General features: G+C 44.6%; 1 pseudogene; it reads right to left on the bottom strand.

Moving 5' to 3' along the window:
• Positions 1-13385: 13385 nt before the first annotated feature.
• On the bottom strand, positions 13386-14453 carry LOC144942586 (trace amine-associated receptor 365 pseudogene; annotated as a pseudogene).
• Between the last annotated feature and the right edge of the window lie 7485 nt (positions 14454-21938).

The raw sequence follows: 21938 nt of genomic DNA, 5'->3' as shown, positions 1-21938 counted from the left end.
ACAGACAATGCAGTGAGGAAGAGGAGAGCGCCATCGAATGCGCCGTGTGTTTAATACACACACACTTCGAGCAGCACCACCCGGGCGTCACCGAGCGTCGTGCCGACTCGTCATCCAGCAGCGGAGGAACTGTGCGCTATCAGACGACGGAATCACCGCATGCCACGACGACGATTATCAAGAGAACAATACAACGCACACGCAACACACACACGAATAAGACTTTCAAAAAGTTATCTTTGTGTTTCGAAAAGGGTTGCCATTTCAAGGTGGTGCGTTCAATATCAATTGATTGTGCAAAGCAGTTGCTGCCGTCGAGTTACATGAATAAGAAGAGTTTTAGTCATTCATTTTTGTTAATTGCATAATCTTGCTCATGAATATATTGACGTATGCTTTCGCCTTTGCATATTAGAGTGTTATATTTTTGTTTAGAATTAAAATTGTTTAGCACAGAAGTATTTCGAGTGTTTTTTTCCAAGTCCATGCAAAACTGTCTTATTTATAAGAACTGTATCCTGCGTTGAGATATTAATTTGGAGACCTAACATAACAAACACACTAAGATAATCAATTGATACAACTCTGGATAACGAAGCTAAGCCTAATTATCATAACTGCACACATTAACATAATCGCAAGCATCCGCATACATTTATATGGTTATCTCCGTGAGTAGCATAATTTATGCATATAATTACATACATTAACATAATTTATGCGAGTAATGCGATTTTTATTTTTTATTTTTTTTTCTTATATTTATCAAAATTTCATAACCCGACATATACAACACTACCCTATTAAAGGTATACATTCTTAGGCAAGCAATACATAACATTGTTAGCCGTACATTTATAACAAGCCGTCAGTATGTATGTGTAGTCGAGCAGCATATTCGACCCAGTGACACTCCTTCTCAGTGCGTCTCTCAATGACTTCGTCGGCCCTCTCATCACGGCCATGTTTATTCCGGTCGTTCCTGAGAAGAGGAGAAGAGAGTGCGGGGGCAATATTTCCACGAGGAGGATGCTCCCCTCCCTGGCATTCGTCACGATGCCCCCAGGACCCGGCCTTATTGAGCCTGAATGACCTCTTGTATTGGTGATTCTCTATATGGTTTAAGGTGACTCGGATGAACCACCCATTGCCGGTGTCCCATTTGCATGTGAACACTTTAAGGGTGGAGGATTTTGACAATGTCCACTGGGCCTTGCCAGGGATGGTGTAGTTTGTCTGATGTGCCAAACCAGACCTGGGGACAGTGTAACCAGGCCCGATCGCCCTGCTCAAAGAGTACAGGCACCTCCATTCTTTTCCGCAAAAGTTAGTTTGCTATTTGTGATCCGCCCGTCTCCACTATCGCGACTTCGCAAGCTTTACAGAGCCTTTCTAGTGGCAACCTGAGGGAGGCTGGCCACGAGACAGCTTTAGCAGGGAGAGCCACCAGTTAGTCCTCAATAAGTGGCTCAGGGTCTCAAAAAGAAGGGGGAGAGCCGAGTCGATGCATATGGCGCTCTGCGATATGCCCCCAGGATCCCTGGGATGTGCAAGTCCGAGTCCGTGTGATCATTATTTACAAATCATAGCACAACATTGCGGACAGCATGCGGTAAAGCCTCTCAACTTGTCCATCACACTGCTGGTGGTACGGTGACATCACAGACATCTCACAACAGTTTTGCAGAAAAATTCCGACCCTGGTCTGTGAGCAGTTTCTCAGGAGGGCCCTTGTCCAATACAGTGAGGGAAAAAAGTATTTAATCCCCTGCTGACTTTGTACGTTTGCCCGCTTGACAAAGAGACGATCAGTCTATAATTTTAATGGTAGGTTTATTTGAACAGTGAGAGACAAAATAACTGCAAATAAATCCAGAAAAGCGCATGTAAAAAATGGTATTAATTGATTTGCATTTTAATGAGGGAAATAAGTATTTGACCCCTCTGCATAACATGGCTTAGAACTTGATGGCAAAACCCTTGATGGCAATCACAGAGGTCAGACGTTTCTTGTAGTTGGCCACCAGGTTTGCACACATCTCAGGAGGGATTTTGTCCCACTCCTCTTTGCAGATCTTCTCCAAGTCATTAAGGTTTTGAGGCTGACGTTTGGCAACTCGAACCTTCAGCTCCCTCCACAGATTTTCTATGGGATTAAGGTCTGGAGACTGGCTAGGCCACTCCAGAACCTTAATGTGCTTCTTCTTGAGCCACTCCTTTGTTTCCTTGGCCGTGTGTTTTGGGTCATTGTCATGCTGGAATACCCATCCACGACCCATTTTCAATGCCCTGGCTGAGGGAAGGAGGTTCTCACCCAAGATTTGACAGTACATGGCCCCGTCCATCTTCCCTTTGATGCGGTGAAGTTGTCCTGTCCCCTTAGCAGAAAAACACCCCCAAAGCATAATGTTTCCACCTCCATGTTTGACGGTGGGGATGGTGTTCTTGGTGTCATAGGCAGCATTCCGCCTCCTCCAAACATGGCGAGTTGAGTTGATGCCAAAGAGCTCCATTTTGATCTCATCTGACCACAACACTTTCACCCACTTGTCCTCTGAATCATTCAGATGTTCATTGGCATTTCCCATGAATATGCTAAATTCCTCTTGATATGCAAATTATTTTGTCAAGGCGCTCTTCTTCCACCTCCAACCCAGCTTATATATAAGCTCCAAGCTTGGCAGTGTCTCATTCTTCACCTGAAGAGGGCTGCTTGCGTTGTAGCCGAAACGTCGTGAGAATTATCTAATTATGTTTTATTTTTATTATTTTATTACTTCCCTTCTACGTGACTTTACCGAAAGAACCAAGAAAATGTATATGTGCTTTTTGAGCAGGGGGACCTTGCGGGCGCTGCAGGATTTCAGTCCTTCACGGCGTAGTGTGTTACCAACTGTTTTCTTGGTGACTATGGTCCCAGCTGCCTTGAGATCATTGACAAGATCCTCCCGTCTTTTTAATTGAGCTAATTCTGCTTGTCAGAATTACCTGACACCATCGCAATCATTGAAGACTTGGTTCATCAAGGACTGAATATTGGGGTACCCCCCCTGGTGAGACACTGCTTAACCAATACATACTTCACCTAGAATGGAACTTTCTACAAACAAACTGAGGGCACCCCATTGGCTCCCCCTATCTCCGGTTGTAGCCAACGTTTTCATGGAGAAATTTGAGACTGACGCCATCCAGACTGCCACTCTACGCCCGACCTTATGGAAGAGGTACGCAGATGACACTTTTGTCATCTGGCCACTTGGCCGGCCTGCTCTAGACCAATTCCTCGACCACATCAATTCCATACACCCAGCCATCAGATTCACCATGGAAGTCGAAAAAGATGGCAAGCTGCCTTTTTTGGATGTCCTAATTAAAAGGAGACCTGATGGTTCAATGAGCCACTCTGTCTACAGGAAAGCCACCCATACGGATGCTTACCTAAAACCGGATTCCCACCACCATCCATCCCAGAAGAATCCCTCATCAAGACTCTATACCGTAGAGCCCAATGCATCTCCGACCAGGAACACATTGCCAGTGAACTGAAACACGTACGCCAAGCTCTTAAGGTTAATGGTTACTCCGCATACACAATCCGCAAAGCCATCACTCCAACCATCAAGAAGGATCCTGTTGAGGAGCCATTCAAAACCATCACCTTACCCTACATTGCTGGGGTCACAAAAAAGATTTCCAAAATCCTGATAAAACACAAGATCCAGGCCTGATTCAACACGGTACATAAAATCCGTGATCTGGTCCCGTCTGTAAAAGATGTGGTTCCAGACATACAGTACCCTGGCATCTACAAACTAAGTTGCCTCTGTGGTAGCAGTTACATTGGAGAAACCAAACGACATGTCTCGGACCGCATCCGTGAACATGAAGCAGACTTGAAACACGGTAGGACAAACACCTCAGCCGTGGCAGATCACTGTTACAATTCAGTGGGCTCACATGATATTGACTTCTCCAAGACAGAGGTTCTCTGCAAGCCATCTGGCTACCATGAGAGATTCGTTCATGAGGCGATCCACATATACAAACACAGAGACAATTTCAACCGAGAAGATGGATTCTGGCTCAGCAATCATTGGAAGGACGTAATAAACCATTTCGTATCTTAACTGATTGTGTTCACGTTTACAGTGACTTTCAGACCGCAGTCCACTCACTGGCATTGACTATATATCTTGTATTTTCCGCAGGGAATGGATTCTTTGCTCCGCTGCAAGTCTCCCACCACCATTCTCCCATTGACATATTTTGTTGCTTCCTCTTAGTATCTTTCACGCGACGGTCAATGGTATAGTGTATAGCGGATTGTATAATAATAAATAGTATAAAATTGTAATGTTTAATACAATGTATATAGTAATATATAGTATCGTAATTGTATAGTGAATATACAGCAGTGTGGTAGGGTGGGTAGAATAATACATATTGTAATATTACAATGTATAGTCGAGGGTATAGGGTGGTGTATAGTAATACAGTATATAATTTAATGTTGGGTTTGTCTATGGCAGTATATAGTACGGGGTAGACCCGTGTGATGTAAGAGAATAAAGTTTAGCTGGAAGCATATTATATTTTTTGCGACATAGAATTGTAATGTATTACTTACTGTTAGTAGCTCAGCTTATTGGAGAGTATATTTAGTTGTTTACGTGGTGGTTTAGTTACTGCAGCTACATACTATTAACATTACTTCCCTTTATTAGTGCTACCACTATCCCCTCCCTTTGATGCTGCTAATCCTGCATAATGCACGGGCATAATAACTTTAAACCCCCCGCCCACCTCCTACGCATCCCAGCTTAAATAGATGCTCCAAGCCTGGGGTGTGTCATTCAGACTCTGTCTTCTCGACAGACCTGTTCTTCACTTGATGACGGCTGCTTGCGTTGTGGCCGAAACGTCGTGAGAATTATTTTATTGTTTTATTTTTATTATTTTATTATTTCCATTCTACGTGACTTTACCGAAAGAACCAAGAAGATGAATCCCTGCAGTCACGAAAGCTTTAAATCGAAATATAGGCGTGAAGTTATGACTTTACACCTTATGCATATGGCTTTGCGGTTCTATTTCTCTGGGGTGTGTGGCACCATTTGAGGTGCTGATCACGTCTCCCTTTTTGTGTCATTGTTTGCACTCACTGAATGATGTTTCATACAAAATCTGACAATCAGAAACAAGTTAAAGATGAAGTAGGACATCCGAATATAATGGTCTTGCATGTCCTCACTGAATGAAGTTAAATATAACATCGGACACTCACAGAGTCAAGTTAAAAATGAAGGACATCAGAATACACTAAATCGCTATGATAAAATCGGACATCAGGATACAAGCTTTTGTATGTACTCATTGAATGAAGTTTAACACATCTGACAGAATTAAATATGAATGACATCGGGATACAATGGTCTTGTATGGATTCACTTAATAAAGTTTCATACAAGTTTGGACACTCAAGAGTCAAGTTTAAGATGCAGTAGGACATAGGAATACACTGAATCGCGGTTATGATAACATTTTAATTAGCATAACATTGATTTCTAAGTAATATGGCATTTTTACACAGCGATTTAATACAGCACTAATCGACTATATGAATAAACTACTATCAAAATGTACCTACACTTCGGATATCAATGCCGTTGTTTTGTATCCTTAAACCGCGTATTACAACCAAAATACGTTGAATCGCGGCCGTGATAAAACAATTAGCACAACAATGATTTCTATGTATAAAAAAAATACATTTTTGAACAGCAATTTAAAAGAGCACTTGTATCGACTATATGAACAAACTATTTTAAAAGTTACATAAAGATCGGACATCAATGCCGTTATTTTGCATCTGTGAACCATGGAATTAAATTTAAGATAACATATTTCTTTTCAAGATGGCTGCCCGATCGACTTTGAGCTGGGTACCGGATCGACAGAGTGGAATCTATCAAATTAGCGACGATTCACAAGACCATACATGGGCAAAAAGACACCACGCCCACTTACTTCCATATATGGGCAAATCTCTGATCGTGATTTCGTCGGGTGTACGATTGTATCGTATTACAGCGCCCTCTCTACGGTGAGGCCACGCCCATTCCGAGTCTGATCTGGCCAATATCCACATCTGCTTAGCTTTGCAATGTGCGCAGCCACGCCCCCCAATGTTTTCTTACATCCGCGATTCACGTGAAAGGAGAACACCTCCAATGAACGTAGGACTAAGGTTGAGAAGCTTTGAGTTGTACAATTAGCGATTACAATAAACAGTAGAAAGATTAACACATGGACCATGGGACACATACCATTAAAATGCGTCGCATCGTTAAAGGAGAGGAAGTGGGCTAGGGCAGGACATGACGCTGAAGGTTTTCCTGCAGTCGAGAATAACGAGTCAGCCAAAGGAGGGAATACGCCTGAGAGGACGTCCATCGAGGGAGATGGATCGATGATATTAGCTTATGTGCATGAGGTAGATGCATCTCACATTGCAGAACCACGAGGTATGGCACTGTTTGGGGAGATGTTCATCCAGCATTGGGGTTGGTCATTGCTGAAGGTGTTCATAAAATATTCCTCACTTGGTCTGTTTAAACAACACACAGTCAACATGCAGTATGTATAAAACAACCCTCAGCCTCAAGCATTATGCAAAACCTCCAGTTATTGGAGAACGGCATGCATAATAATGTGAAGTTGGATATAGCGTTGTGCATGTCATTAAAATCTCACACTCGTTAAGGAGCCACAACATCTGGAAGGCAACTAGGCGGGGGGAGCTGTAGTCAATATCTGCCAAAGCTCTCATCATCACGATCCATGGGCAGATAGCCCGTAGGTGTCCACTGCACATTTCGTCATTTGTTTCCACTTTCCTCTGTTCACATCTTGCTGGCACCAATGTATTATGTCGTCAAGCCATTCTCTATTAGGTCTTCCTCTCTTTCCAGTTCCTTCCATTTTCCCAAACAACACTTTACATTTTCCTGTTGTTGTCCACTCTACTTATGTGTCCAAATCGTGCCAGGTTCTTTCTCATCACTGCCTGCATCAGGTCTTCTTCTATGTGCAACCTCTTCTATTTTAATTACTATTTTGGTTCAGATAAGATGCGGTATCCTACTGGAATGCATTTCGAATACCAAGATCTTATCACTGTCAGTCTTTTTTTCAATGTCGAAGTCTCGCAGGCATACAACGTTGTACTGGACACGCATGTTCTTAAGATGTTCAGTTTGGTCTTGTGGCTGATTTGCTTGCTTCTCCAGTTATTAAATCTTGCCATTACTCCTTTGGCCTTTGCGATCCTCATCCTTGTGTCTTTCGTACAGTTGTTGTCCCATGTCAGTAGACTTCCCAAGTCTAACAATTCATTTACATTCACAATATTGCTGCTTTCTAGTATTACTTATTTCTCAATGTTCTCCATTCGGAACACCATCGTCTTTGTCTTTTCCATTATTCAGCATATGAACACTTTCCTGCAGTATTACGCAACTTTCTTCCATGAGATCTATGTTGTTCGTGAATGTCAGGTTATTTATTTCACTTTGCACAGATATTCCTGAATGGCATCCATCTCTCTTTCCAAGTATGTGACGACGTTGTTCGGTGAAAGTTAATTTCCCCGTCTCATACCTATTGTTGTTGGGAACCCGTCCCCTATTTCCTGGCTAACCTTTACTGCTGAATTTGACCTTTCACCTACATCCTGCAAAATCTGCCAGTCTTTTCCCTACTCCGTATAATGTTAATGTGTCCCACGTTATATATTGCGTCGTTTAATCTTTTTTCTGGAAATTTATGAAACGGTTGTAAACCAGCCTATTTTTTCTCTGCTATAAGCCTTGACATCAAGATTTACTGTACTGTGTTCCTAACTTTCCTAAACCCTGCATGTTCATCCACCAAAAATCTTCCACCTGTGCTTTTAATCGATTAATAGTACTATCATTAGTACCTTCCCCATGTAGACCATACGTGCGATAGTTTTATAAAAAATTTTTAATAAAATTGGAGAGATCTCCTTTCTTGAGTATCTTCACAAGTATGGATTTTATCCACTCTTCCTGTATTTTCTCTTCTCTCCAAATTTGCTTACATAGCTCATCGAGGGCAATAAGTGCTTGCCTGTTACTATCTCTCTGTATGTAATGTTTGTAGACCTCTTCATTATATGTCCTCGCCTTCCATAGTCCAGGTAATTATTTCACATATGTGTATAAATATATTTCGGCTCGCTAGTCTCGTCATGAAACTGCAATGAAAAAGCACCAGGGGAGGCAGCTATCACATCTGCCTCACTGAGGGGGGCGCGTCTTAGCCAGTACCTCCCCAGCCATTGACCTCACCGCACGTCACTGGCAGCTCTGTCTTCTTTTGGTCAATATCCCAATACAAATTGCTGCAATACTTCGTCCATGTGTTTTTTGCTTCTTCTTTGTCCATCAAGATTTTACCGTCTTTGCTTTTTATCGCTGTTTGCCTTGGTTGCCACTTCCTATTTGTGCTCTTCACTAGTCTGTACACCTCCCTGGTCTTGTTTTCCAGCATCGTATTTAATGTCACTACATTGCTTTTCCAGCCATTCCTGCTAATACTTAGTCGCCATCTCATCCGCTTCCTTTATCTTGAGCCTTTTTTATATTTTCCTATGCTAGTTATCTAGGTTATTTTAGTTATCCATGTACTTTTGGGGTTTACTACTCAGGCTATCGCTGATTCTACTGCTTGCTCCACTACTTTTTTTAATGATAATGCCTTGCTGTCTATGCTGAGATAGTTTATATTTCTCCCCCTGATTCTACTCGATATTTCTTCATATTTCTCCTTGTCTCCTTGTTCTCGAGTGCCTCTATTTGCGTTCTCGATATACGTTTTAGTCGCAGGTTACATAGTATCAAGCTGTGGTCCGATGACACATCAGCTGCTCGGAATGGTCTGCATAGTCGAACTGATGTTTACAGCATCTGTTGATCATTACCAGATCTACAATATTCGTACGTTTTCCATCTGGTGCCCTCCATGTCCATTTTCTGCAGCTTTTTGTTTGAACCTTAGTATTATATATGAGCATGTCATGTTTTAAAGAAAATTCGAGCAGTTTCTCGCCTCTGTCATTTCTTTCCCCATATCCATACATTTGCATGATGCATTACTATCCAGTGTTATCCTTCCTAATTTTTCCATTCCAGTCTCCCACAATTATCTTAATATCTTTCCTAGTCAGTTCCTGTAACGTGCTTTCTAACATTCCATAGAATTCTTCATTATCCTCTTCTGCGCTATCTGAAGTTGGCTCATATATTTGGATGACAGAAATATTTAGGGGATGCCAATTAAATCTCGCTCCAATTACTTTTGGACTAACCAGTCTATATCCCAATAATGCTGTGGCTTTTGCGCTCAACAAGAACCTTGCTCCTCTGGTGTGCACTGTATCTTCCCCTTACCAGATCACTTCACCTCCATTTATCTCCCCCGTTCCCGTCGATATCATTTCTGCCAGTCCAATCATGTTGTACTTGTATCTTTCCATTTCCTCTGATTATCAGGGTTGGCTACGTACGGTGTGAAAGAAGTTTTCACATGCTACAGTGAGGGAAAAAAGTTTTTGATCCCCTGCTGATTTTGTACGTTTGCCCACTGACAAAGAAATGATCAGTCAATAATTTAATGGTAGGTTTATTTGAACAGTGAGAGACAGAATAAAACGCATGTCAAAAATATTATAAATTGATTTGAATTTTAATGAGGGAAATAAGTATTTGACCCCCTCTCAATCAGAAAGATTTCTGGCTCCCAGGTGTCTTTTATACAGGTAACAAGCTGAGATTAGGAGCACACTCTTAAAGGGAGTGCTTCTAATCTCAGCTTGTTACCTGTATAAAAGACACCTGTTCACAGAAGAAATCAATCAATCAGTTTCTAAACTCTCCACCATGGCCAATACCAAAGAGCTCTCCAAGGATGTCAGGGACACGATTGTAGACCTACAGAAGGCTGGAATGGTCTACAAGACCATCGCCAAGCAGCTTGGTGAGAAGGTGACAACAGTTGGTACAATTATTCGCAAATGGAAGAAACACAAAAGAACTGTTAATCTCCCTCGGCCTGGGGCTCCATACAAGATCTCACCTCGTGGAGTTGCAATGATCATGAGAACGGTGAGGAATCAGCCCAGAACTACACGGGAGGATCATGTAAATGATCTCAAGGCAGCCGGGACCATAGTCACCAAGAAAACAGTTGGTAACACACTACGCCGTGAAGGACTGAAATCCTGCAGCGCCCGGAAGGTCCCCCTGCTCAAGAAAGCACATATACATGCACGTCTGAAGTTTGCCAATGAACATCCGAATGATTCAGAGGACAACTGGGTGAAAGTGTTGTGGTCAGATGAGACCAAAATGGAGCTCTTTGGCATCAACTCAACTCGCCGTGTTTGGAGGAGGAGGAATGCTGCCTATGACCCCAAGAACACCATCCCCACCGTCAAACATCAAGGTGGAAACATTATGCTTTGGGGGTGTTTTTCTACTAAGGGGACAGGACAACTTCACCGCATCAAAGGGACGATGGACGGGGCCATGTACCGTCAAATCTTGGGTGAGAACCTCCTTCCCTCAGCCAGGGCATTGAAAATGGGTCGTGGATGGGTATTCCAGCATGACAATGGCCCAAAACACACGGACCAAGGCAAAAAAGGAGTGGCTCAAGAAGAAGCACATTAAGGTCCTGGAGTGGCCTAGCCAGTCTCCAGACCTTAATCTCATAGAAAATCTGTGGAGGGAGTTGAAGGTTCGGCTTGCCAAACGTCAGCCTCGAAACCTTAATGACTTGGAGAAGATCTGCAAAGAGGAGTGGGACAAAATCCCTCCTGAGATGTGTGCAAACCTGGTGGCCAACTACAAGAAACTTCTGACCTCTGTGATTGCCAACAAGGGTTTTGCCACCAAGTACTAAGTCATGTTTTGCAGAGGGGTCAAATACCTTTCCCTCATTAAAATGCAAATCACTTTATATAATTTTTGACATGCGTTTTTCTGAAATTTTGTTGTTGTTATTCTGTCTCTCACTGTTCAAATAAACCTACCATTAAAATTATAGACTGATCATTTCTTCGTCAGTGGGCAAACGTACAAAATCAGCAGGGGATCAAATACTTTTTTCCCTCACTGTATGTCTCTACTGTATTCTCTTTTTGCAATATTCTCAGCCTCTTCGTTGTTTCGGAATTTGGCTACTTTGTTTCCTGATGGTGTCGTAGCTATTGCTGCTACTCTGCAGTTCTCTCTATATATAAAGCTGTTTTGAGCAAATTAATGCATTGTCATCATTGGTCTGTTTGACGTCATTACGTGTAATTTTAAGAAATATTCAATTTCCATTAAACATTGAAAACTAAAATAATTATACACAGTTGCAAAATAACTATTTATGAAAGATAATTGTGTACCACTTTTTTGTAGGCCTATATTGGCCGACTACAAGCTTCCTTGCCATTTAAACATGTCTATATGGGTTATGTATGGCAGGGAGACATGGTCGATGACTGTGCATCCTTGAACAACTGGACGCCTTTCGCCAATGGTCCTTGCAATGGATACTTGAATTTCACTTCAGTGAGCATATCACAAATGCTGAAGTCCTTCATCGAGCAGAATGTCAGCCGGTGTCTGACTTCGAACGAGGAGGCGGCAACTCTTGCAGACACATTGCCCATGCTGACACGTTGGGAGAACTGTGCAATTATCGATGGCCTTGCTCAAGATTGGACTCTACACAGGGGCAGGCCGAGGTAGACCTGGATGCACACGGTTGGGGCCGATTTCAGACATCGTAATCTCAGCCTACACTTGGCGTATCGGGCGCATGGGAATGGCATCACCAGGCGATGTCTAGTATTGAGAACTGCTACGCCTCCTCTCGGGGCTTGCGACTAATTGACATAAAATTACCCGATATGCACCCGATCTCGTCAGATGATCGCAGAAGCTAAGCAGATTTTAAGACTGAATTTCACCTGAAAGGGCGATCACTGTGCATGCCGGTGGTCAAAGGCTGCTACAGCAGACTATGCTGTGGTCGGTAGAGGGCAGTGCAGAAAAATCCAATCTTTTATTTGTATTGTACTACTATGCTTCTACATCTATGCTCCCCGCTTCACTCACCAGGCTGACCAACATAAAGTCTGGCAAAATAACCGTTTCGACCTGCACAGTGTGGGCAGACTTTTTGTCCAGGAGTTGGAAAACTGAACACGTACTATTCCTTATTTTACACGACAGCCGAAAAGCACAGATCACAATAATTATAGCGAGCACTCAATTCTTTGGTATCAGCTGTATTATCACACGCTTTGACGTGATGATGTCTTCAATTGTGTTTGTTAAAATTTAAAGCCAGAATGAGGCCTATTCACTATAGTGTGTGCTAATTATTGTCTCCATGTTAAATGTTTGACTTTAAAACTTTAAATGGCCGACAACCCTTGACCACATGAAATTAAAATACTTTCCTCAGTCCATTTTACTTTGATAGTAATCCAACTGCAACAACATAGACCACTCACACATTTTAACCATTAGGTCATCAATCATCCATGAAAGACTCACTGTGTCAAGACTTCCAGCATATCTTGCTTTGAAAAGTTTGGCAAATTCCCTTAAAAGGAATGGTTTACGTTTTGCAACAGTCCTCCATAACTGTCCCCACAACATCATCATTCCCTATGCCCTACACGCTGACATCAATCCCTGCGCTTGCCTGACCAGGAGTAACCCCGCAGTATGACGATCTGTGATTGGTGGCAGGAGATGAGGAGACATGGTCCAAGATGTGACGATACGTGATTGGCAGCTGGAAATGAGGTGACAGGGATGAGGGTGGGGGGGATGGGAGAGGGACCTGGGAGGATAAGAAAGCACGTCGGAGGAGGGACGTAAGGAAGAAACTGGATGAAGGAGGGAGCTGTGTGTTTCAAAGGTGGAATAAACGGACTGGAACTCTGACCTGTCTCGGCGGGTTTGTGAGGAGAGTGTCCGCTACAGTAGTATGGCATTAAAGCAACCAAAATCACGAGAGACCCCTTTGGCCTCGTCCATCCATAATATATCCACGCGCAACAAATCTGGCAGGTAGTGTGAACCAAGGTTTAGGGAGCACATGCCCAAATAACCGTAGTAGGCGTGAGGATGTCTGCATCAAGTTTTCCAAGACACACACGTGTTCTCCCCCCCACCCCGCAACCCTGTTCAATAACTAGTGATGGGACTGAGAAACCATCAAACACATTACACACATAAACTCGATTTAATGTTAAATTAAATCCTAGAAATCAAATTTAGGACCTCATTGGACACTCACAGCTCGGCTGAGCGGCTCCCAGGCTGCCAAAACTTGCGGCTAAACATGATGTGGATGGCGTTACGAAACGCGCGGTTGAAGCCCCCGTATAGGTAAGGGTTGATGGCTGAGTTAACATGCCCCAAAAAGTTTACCATGTCCCAGGTGAAGGAATTTGTTCTAAAATCGATCCAGGCATCTTTGACGATGGTGTAAAAAAATGGCGCATAGCAGAAAATGAAGACGCCCAGAATGATGGACACAGTCTTGGTGGCGTTGTGCTCTCGTTTCATGGCCGCCCACTGCTGCTTGTTGAAGCCCGACTTGCCCTGACTCCCTTGCTGCTGGATGCTGATGGAGCGGGCCTGCTTGCGTGCCACACGGTAAATCTTCGCGTAGGCAAGGGTCATTACCGTTGTCGGCACCATGAAGGTGATGACGGCACCACAGCTCGAGAATGGCTTGTTCATGTAGAAGATGCAGTTGTCCGTACAGGTGCGGCTTGCCATCATGTCCTCGATGCCAATGACAATCCATCCTAGCATCACGGGCACCACGTATAACACTGCCGCGAGCCATGCGGTGGCAAGAAGCAGGGCTGCTGTCTTCCAGGTAAAGCGCTGCCTATAGTGCATCGGGTCGCAAATTGCCAGGTATCGCTCGTAGGCGATGCAGCAGAGGTGCCAGGTGGAGGCGGTGCACATGAAGGCATCAAGGAAGTGGTGGACCTTGCAGAATTTTTGGCCGTAGAACCAGCAGTCGTAGACGCACTGTGTCGTGTAGAAGGGCATCACCACTACGCCCACCATGATGTCGGCCACCGCCAGGGAAAAGGTGAAGGTGTTGGGCAGCACCTGCAGCTGCTTAAAGTAGGAGATAGCCATGATGATGGTCATGTTTCCCAGGACGTTCAACACCGTGGTAACAATCATGATGATTAAGACGATGTTGGCGATGCGTGCAGACATTCGAGCTGGGCGGCAGCGGAGGCCGGACTCCCGGATCAGACAGATCAGTGGCTCCACGTTGGAGGCATTGTGGTCAGGATCCCCACCCATGAGTCCTAGAGCCAGGCTGGAGTTCATGGTGCCCCCTTCGAACTATTCAGTGCCCAGCGTCTCAATCAGTTAAGGGACTTCTTCTTGCTTCACAGTCACTCGTTTGCCAACTTGTCCACTGTTCCTTGCATGCATTTGTCTTGCCTCTCTCTAGCACAGTCATTCACCCAGCATCAGTGTCTGGGGCACATACATCCTATATCTCCTGACCATCTCTGTTTCTTACAATTTTGGGAAAATGAAAAGCGTCCTTTAAGATGTTTGGCCACTTCCTGTCCTTGAGCAGTTGGTGTGTCCACGTGTAGGAGGAAATCGGAGGGCCTGGAGAAAATCCTGCAACCATTCGAGGGGACAGCAATCAAACTCAGCGATATATATCCTTGTCAGCAACCTCCTTCATATTCTGTGTCCTATTCACACAAATTCTAATTTAACGCTAAATATTATAGTTGATATGCGTTTTGTCAATAAACTGACAAGACTCAACACATACCAGTTAATGATATAATTGCCCAAGTAGACGTGGCTCTCAAGGGCCTGGGTCACATAGCTGCAGACGTGGTAAGATCTGAAATCGCTGCAACCCTCAAAAACGCTAAGATGCCAGCTAGCAACCTCAGCAAAGATGAGCGTTTTGAAGTATATAAATTAAAAAGGAGGGATGACATTGACATCCTCTCAGCCAACAAAGGCAATGTCACTGTCATCGTGGATAAAATAGAATATAACATCAAAATTCAAGAATTACTTAACGATGGCAGCTATACAAAAATAAAAAGAGATCCCACCAACAGCCTCGTCATTAAAACCAACAAAATCATTTCAGATTCAACCGCATTAATTGATCAAACCAAACAGTTCTCGTTGAAACCTTCTGCTGCCAGGTCACCAAGGTTATATGGCTTACCAAAGATACTTAAAGAAGATACACCCCTTCGTCCCATCGTCTCCACTATCAACTCCCCCACCTACAAACTTGCTCGTTTTTTGTCAGAAATCCTGCGTCCTTTCACTGGAAAAACCACCTCTGCGGTACTAAACTCTACTCACCTGGTATCGTCCCCAGACGACCTGCTTGTCAGTTTTGATGTAGTTTCCTTATTCACCAAAGTTCCTGTACCTGACACCATCGCAATCATTGAAGACTTGGTTCATCAAGGACTGAACACAGAGGTACCCCTCTTGGTGAGACACTGCTTAACCAATACATACTTCACGGCATCATGGCTGGAACACAGAAGTCCGACCAGTGGAGGTGGGCTGCAGAGGTTTTGTGGCAACATCTACAACCAGACTGCTTAGAGACCTGGGAATTAAGGGCCAGAGCCAGCGTTCGGCAATCAGAGCTGTATCGGAGGCGGCAGAAGGCAGCAGTCAGTGGCTCTGGATGAAGAGGAAAGACCCCAGCTGGGTCCCAAAGTGAGAGGGCCAGGAGGTATGCAGTCAACAATGCTTGACTCAGGGAGGAGGACACCCCTGCCATGCATAGTCCCATGGGATGTTGGCTATCAACAACAAGGCAACTCCTATGACTAATTGGGAATGGGACGCAAGCGTAGGATTGATCACCCTGTCGCTGGCCGCCTTTGGGGAGGGTGTATAGTATGAAAGGCCGAAACACCCTAGGAACCAAAGGTTCACTACTGACGATGCGCTCCCCAAATTTCACCAGGCTCACTGTTCATGAACTCTTGGAAGTGCTTGCACAAAGGATAGTAACATCTCATCCTGTGTTCTTTGGAATCACCTGGAATGGAACTTTCTACAAACAAACTGAGGGCACCCCAATGGGCTCCCCCCTATCTCCGGTTGTAGCCAACGTTTTCATGGAGAAATTTGAGACTGACGCCATCCAGACTGCCACTTTGCGCCCAACCTTATGGAAGAGGTACGTGGATGATACTTTTGTCATCTGGCCACATGGCCGGCCTGCTCTAGACCAGTTCCTCGACCACATCAATTCCATACAAGAACCAAGAATATGACAAGACTCTGTTCACCTCCGTCTCCGTGTATTTGTATTTTCTATCTCTCTATCTCTTTCTGTCTTATAGTCTTAAACATTATGCAATACCACGAGTTCCTGAAAAACTGCATGAATAATAATATTTAGTTGGATATAGCGTTGTGCATGTAAATTGATTCTCACACTCACTGAGGCACCACAGAAAAGCTGGTAGGCAGACAAGCGGGAAGTCATAGTCAACGATCTCTGTCTTCCTATTGTTCTCTCTGTGTCTGGGTCTCACTGCCATCTATCTATCTGTCCCTTTGTCTTCCTCTGTATATTCTATGTCTCCTACGTCCCTCTTTCTGCTAGGAAACAATTTGTCAGAGTAAGAGGAGATGGTTCTAGATGCCATACTTGAAGAAGTAACCATTGCCCTTTACAATATTAAAACAGGGAACATTCTCGTTCCATATGGAATGACTGTGGACATTACAAACAAAACAAGTAGTAACAGCTATTGCAACACAATGACTGGATTGATTTACTACCCAATGTTTACATGAAATCAAATGCCTTTTTTTGCCACGATACGTTTTTTACAATTTAAATAAAGCATTTAATATGGAGGCTTGCGCGGCCAATATTATCCATAAGAGGTTTTTTTTGGGGTTAAATCGCGTAAATATAAATGCATCGTTATACTCACCACCACCCGAAACAACTAATTAGTAAGTTTTTTCATGTAAACAAAACATGCCAATTAGTTACTACTTCAGCACACCGGTGTCCTGGAGAGTAAACCCACATTTACAAATCGAGTACGACGTATCGCTGGTAATTACAACCAGCCTCATCAGAGGACAGCTAGAATTGTGGAGAAATCCTCCTGTTAAAAGAACTTCGATTAAATAAATAAATCGTTAGTTGGAACATTACATGTATTGGTTAAAGACATGCATACAAAGTGTTCTCGAAGATCATAACGGAATTAGCGACAAATCCGAGCCCGCGCACCTTGGTTTGGACAGCCGTTCAATACGAATACTTAATAATGTACAGAGCGTCTTAAAACGAAAGGCATCATTAGACGTTGTACAGAACCACTACTCTACTGATATAAAATAATGCGTGAAGAAACACTTTCCACCATGATTTAAAATGTGTTTATTTCGGGTTAGATCGTCTTGTAGTCATAATGTCAATTAGTTTCAATCATAACCCTCCGCCACCTAGCAGAATCAACCAAAATCGAGTGTTCACGTTGGGGCAAATTTTGCCAAATGATTTGGATTTTCAGCAAAATCCGGAGGAGGAGGAATATTGGAAAGTGAGCAACAAGTTGACTTTGGTGTTTTTTTTAAATCGACGTTTCACTGGAGATTACATCCAGAAACATCACATGTGAACAAAATGCTCGGCTCCTAATGACACTGGATGTAATCTCCAGCAAACGTCAATTTAAAAAAAATCATCTAACTGCCTGCTGCTCTGCTTGCATGCTCGCTTGCCTGCTATGTTTTGCTACCCATGCTGTCAAATGCTGCTGCTGACTAGCCGCCATGGTGAAACAGGAAGCCGAGCGCGTAAGTCTTCCTTGTCAGTACAGAGCCTCTCCATTACCAAGACTCCTACTGTGCCTCCCCGTTGACAGCCCACGGTAACTGGTATCTCGCGACACAAGACCAAAGCAGTAGGGGATCTCGGAGCTGCAGTGGTCCTCAGAGGTATCTCCAACTTCCCAACCACTGCCCCACTGCCTTGTGGGTAAACTTTGGCTAGGGGAAAAAACCCTGACTCCAAATCTGTGGTGGGCACCCGCAACAGTGGTATTCAACAAAACGATTCTCTGGCAGTCCCCTGCAGCTCTGGCCAGACGAAGGTCGTCGTGAGTTCCTCATGCCACCTGAGTATGTTTGCCTGGAGTGAAGATGGTAGGCATTGAGAATGCACACCCCTACCCTCACTTTAATCTACTCGCTGTGCAAGCTTCTTGCTCCAACTCCACCACCCCACCTTTTTTAAACCCTGTGGCAAACAGCAAATGACAGAAGGTACAGGTCAAGGATGTGACTGGGAGCATCTAGACAAACACTACACTTAGGCAGCGATGGAGTATTGGTCGCTGAGACAAGGCATGTCTCCTCGGCAGCTTCCATCATGTCTGAGCAGCCCCGCACTGCTCACCCCTAATGGAGAAAGACCTAGTAAAAGTGGTCTAAACAGTGTCTGTTCCACTCACTCCGGGTGGTAAGCCGCTACCAACGAAGCATTCCATTCAGTGACCGAAACTCAAGGAAACCAAAGACTCGTTTACTTCTTTAAGTTGCTTCATGGAACATCCACACCCTCTTGGACTCTTACGAAAAGAAACTGACAAACCACACAGAAGGACAGCTCTCGTGACCCATGAACTCAGGAAATACAACATCAACATTGCAGCGCTCAGTGAAACCCGCTTCCATGGAGACTCTCTCACAGAGGTGGATGAGGGCTACAGCTTCTTCTGGAAGAGTGTTCCAGAAGATGCTCGCCGTTTCCATGGAGTGGGTTTTGCTGTGAGAACCTCAATCCTCCAACGCGTCCCTCTATCCCCTGTTGGCATTAGTGAGTGGCTGATGACGTGGCACATCCCCTTGGCTGGGGGATGCTCTGCCATGCTCATCAGTGCTTATGCGCCTGCACTGGACGCAGACAATGACGTGAAGGAGGCATTCTATAAAGCTCTCGACACTGCCATTAAAAACACACCACATACATTAAAGCTATTCCTCATTGGAAACTTCAACGCCAGGGTGGGCTCCGAACACCATATTTGGGACTGTGTACTAGGCTGGCATGGGGTGGTTAAGCAGAACAGCAACGGGCTGTGGCTACTCTCCCTATTTTCCAAACACCACCAAGTGATCACCAACACCCTGTTCCAGTTGAAGGACAAACACAATTACTCATAGCAACACCCCTGCTCAAAACACAGGCACCTGCTAAATTACATCATCATCCATCAGTGCGACCAAAAGGAGGTACTAGTGACCCAAGCCATGCGTGGAGCAGAATGTTAGACTGATCACTGTATGATCAAAGCCAAGCTCTGCATTGAGATCCATCCACTAACAACCTGCTGCATTTCCTCTCCACGAAATTCCCCCCAAACTCCCCGGACTCCGACCCCAACACCACATGGATTGAGTTGTGCACAGCTATCTTCGAGGCAGCCTCGAAATCAATCGGGTACACCAAAAAGCATCACCCAGACTCGTTTGATGAAAACGCTGCCTACATCCACACACTACTACAGAACAAACGCCAAGCCCACAAAACAGTTTTTTCCAACCCAGACTACCCCACTCTCCAATCATCTCGCTCCAAGGCCAAAGCAGAGTCCCAACGTGCTATCCATGCCATGGAGGACACCTGGTAGGTCCAAACGGCAGATGAGATCCTAATCCACCCAGATGCAAACAACACCAAACTGTTTTATGATGCCATCAAAGCCCTTTATAGCCCCCCAAAACAAGCCATCACCCCAGTCAGGCCTGTTGATGGCAAAACGCATTCCAAGGACCAACAAAAGATATTGGAGAAATGGGCGGAGCACTTTGATAACCTCCTCAACCACATCAACCCCACATACCCACTCATCCTTGACACACTCCCTGATATCCCATCCATTCATAAACTTGACAGTCCACCACGATTTTATGAGGCTCACTAAGCGGTCAAAGGCCTGAAAAACAACAAAAGTGCTGGACCTGACGGCATCTCAGCTGAGATCTTGAATCACGGGGGATACCTCATCCTACGCCATTTACACCTTTTCATCAAGTCATCTGGCTGTCAGAAACAATCCCACAGTAATGGAAGGATGAAAATATTGTAGTTATCTACAATAAGAAGGTTGACAACGTAGCTTGCAGCAATTTCAGAGGTATCTCCCTTCTTTCAGTCACCAGGAAGGACCTCGCCAGAATAATGCTCTACTGGCTCGCAGATAACCGATTTGAAAAACGTCAAACCAGAATCCCAGTGCAGCTTCAGGAAAGACAGGAGCACCACCGACGTGATATTTGTGGCAAAGTAACTGCGGGATAAATGCCGGGAGCAAATCATTGACCTCTTCATAGCTTGTATCGACCTCACCAAAGTATTCAAGACCATCAACTGTGAGATACTCTGGCAGCAGGTCATCAAATTTGGGGTGCCTCCCAAGTTTTTGAGCATTCTAAAACAGTTCCATGAAGAAATACATGCCAGAGTAATTCTTGGTGGGATTCAATCGGAGCCTTTCAACGTTGATGTCGGGGTCAAGCAAGGCTGTGTTCTGGTTCCATCCATATTCAACATACTCCTTGCTGCCGTCACAAGTCTATCACATAACTCCCTCAACTCAATCGATGGAATCCAGCTACAGTACTGTCTGGATGTAAATCTCTTCAACCTAAGACGCCTCCAAGCCCACACAAAAACCAAAACCCAACAGATATTTGAACTGCCATATACAGACGACTGTGCAATCTTGGCTCACACCCCAGAATCTATGCAACACACCCTCAATCTGGTCTCCTCCTTCTACCACTCCATCGGCCTACAAATCAATATTAAGAAGATGGAAATAATTGCTCAACTGTCATCCACATCCACCTCAATCCCTACCTTCAACATCGGTTGTGTTCACCTCAAATTGATACCCCATTTCACCTACCTCGGTTCTGTCCTCTCCTCTACATGCTCCCTTGACGACGAAATCCACACTCGTGTCAACAGAGCCTCTGCTTCCTTTGGACGCCTCTGGTCCAGGGTCTTCGAAAATTGTAACCTCAAGACCCACACCAAGGTAGCAGTTTACAACGCTGTTTGTGTCTCCACACTGCTTTATGGCTCAAAGACCTGGACCCCATATAGGCGTCACATTAACATCCTGCAAGCCTTCCACATCATATGCCTCCAGCGCATCCTAGAGCTAACATGGAAGGACAAAGTTCCCCATACTGGGATCCTCACCTAAACCAAGTCATCCTGCATTGAGACAAGCATGGCTAAACGACACCGCCGCTGGACCTGCTGAAGCGGGAACTGAGTTCTCGAGCAAAGCTCTCAGTTTACAGATCGATCTACGTACCTACCCTCACCTAACGGTCATGAGCTTTGGGTAATAACCGAAAAGATAAGATCGCGGGTATAACGGTTCGAAATTAGGTTTCTCTGCAGGGTTGCCAGGCTCACTCTCTGTGATCGGGTGAGGAGCTCGGTAATCCAGGAGAGCCTCAGTCGAGCCGCTCCTACTCCGAATCAAGAGCACCAGTTGAGTTGATTTGGGCATCTGGTAAGGATGCTCCCCTGGTAGACTCCCCCTGGAACTCTACCGGGGACGTCCCACTGGGCGAAGAGTCCGGGGCAGGCCGAGGACACGCTGGCGGGACTATGTCGCTCGGTTGGCTTGGGAACGCCTGGAATTCCCCAAGAATAGCTAGAGTCTGTCGTCAGGGAAAGGAAGGTCTGGACCGCCCTACTCAACATCAGAATCAGAAACAGTTTTAATCGCCTTGTAAGTTTGAACAGACAAG

The sequence above is a fragment of the Lampetra fluviatilis genome, chromosome 27 (genome assembly GCF_964198595.1).
Source record: "Lampetra fluviatilis chromosome 27, kcLamFluv1.1, whole genome shotgun sequence".
NCBI classification, from domain to species: Eukaryota; Metazoa; Chordata; class Hyperoartia; order Petromyzontiformes; family Petromyzontidae; genus Lampetra; species Lampetra fluviatilis.
Note: the sequence above shows the minus strand (reverse complement) of the source record. Positions and strands in the feature narration are given on the sequence as shown.